Below are 1,980 nucleotides of genomic sequence, written 5' to 3'. Positions count from 1 at the left end.
TCATATCAATATTAGTAATTATAAGTATATGACATTTTAATTTCTCACATCAGTTACTTAATGTAATACATAAAAGAAAAGGATTTTACTTGTTAGAGCCTGAAACCCATTAGTACTAGCATGTGACACTAAAGGTTGGGTTCTCCTAAAATCATTTCTAAGGGAGATCTTGGTCCTCCCAGGATCTATTTGTTTTTTGTTAATAGCTCAGGAAAAATATTTATCAATTATTTCCTTATACCTACAAAATGTTTAGCAGGACATAAAATTATTTTAATCTGGGAATTTTGAGGTTAGAATCTGTGAGCATAAACTTATGGAACCAACTCTGTGACAGCCTTCTCTGAAAAGAATGCGTCTCCAGTGATAGCGTACTATATGTACATACATCAAATTCATAACGAGATGATGATATAGCTACAAAATGACAAGGCAATTCATCATTAAGGGTTGAACCGGTCTTTTCATGAGAGGCTTATTTATGTATTCCAAGAAGTAAAATGTCTTTTACTGGTTAACCTATCTGGTAGCTTTTTGTGAACTGATGAATAAATATATTCATGCCTGTAATTGAAAGTGACCCTTATTGAGGAAAGCCAGTATAGTGCAGGAATATATTCACAAAGAATTGAAGTGGATTTAAATGTCTTGCATTTAAAAGATTGGTTCCTTCTTATTTGATCCTTTGTATAATTACAATATGATGAAGATGGTGCTAATTATTATAATAGTGTCCTTATTCAGCCCCATTTATCTGAAGAGATCAAAGACATTTAGAAATCTCAACTAAATAATCCATTGCAGCTAGCATCGCAGAAAATACGTGTGTCCAAGGAACCGCAAAGCAGGTAGAAAATGTGCTTATTTCAAAAGGAAAGCAAATTTTATTTGCTTTTAAGTTTTCTACCACAGAGCTGAGAAGGTGTCTAACATCTCTGAATAGGTCAATGATGCATTTAACTGTGGGCTCAAAGGCTAAAAATTAAGTTTCCTCAGACCTTTCCCTCTTTTTATAACCTCATTAAAAATATGAAAGGTTAAATCTCCTGTCAACGTATAGGACACTGAATTTGTTTTTATAGGAGACCAGTAATTCAACTCTAGGAAGCATATTCATTCTAACCCACCACCTGTGAGGGCTTCTAGGAAAAGTTGAGGACATTACAGACAGGGAAACTATTTAGGGTAAATGGAATGATATCAGGATTTATGTCGCTGTTAAGAATGTTATATACTTTCAGTCTGAATATAGTTGATCAGAAGAGAAATAAAAAAATATTCAAATATGATAAAGGTATTTTATATAACCCTATGCAGTTCATGGTCTATTTGTTCCTGAAGCAGGAACAACATTAAAATTCACACTTTTATTAGAGATGCAATATTTTGCTTTTTGTCAATTTCAAGATTTTATTCTGACTCAAAAGATGTCTTGGTTTCTTTAGAATAATATATACCAAGATTCAAATGTGAGTATGAGGAACACTAATGTCATTTTTTTTTTAAAGTTTAAAATTGTATTCCATTTTTATGTGAATATTAAAGTGATTAGGAGCTCTCCTCTAGGGTTCTCTTCAAGAAACCAGGTGTCTGAATTCTCAGAAATTGATCCTTAAGGGGAGATCTGTCTCTGGAATGAGAACAAGGTTAGAGAATTGTATAAATTTTATGTCTTCCTCTTCTGATTAGGTGCCAAGTCAGTCACATAAAATACTGCTAAATAGGCAGCATTAGGAAATGCTAACAATGAGGAGAATGAACTCAAAAGAAAAAGAGTGAGGAGCTTTCCATTAAAATGTCAAGTAATGCAAATATTAGCAATGTCTGTAGAGTTAAGTTTTACAAGTTGTTCAAATCCTTTAAAACTATCTAAAGCAAAAGGTAATCAGTAACTTCCTTCTCAACATAAGGACTATTCCAAATGCCCACAATTTATCTAGCTTTATGTAGTAAAAATAAGCATTTATATATTCAGAATTT

Source organism: Propithecus coquereli, unplaced genomic scaffold (genome assembly GCF_000956105.1).
Source record: "Propithecus coquereli isolate 6110/MARCELLA unplaced genomic scaffold, Pcoq_1.0 Scaffold21, whole genome shotgun sequence".
Classification (NCBI taxonomy): Eukaryota; Metazoa; Chordata; class Mammalia; order Primates; family Indriidae; genus Propithecus; species Propithecus coquereli.
The sequence above is the reverse complement of the archived record's forward strand: the minus strand, read 5'-3'. Positions refer to the sequence as shown.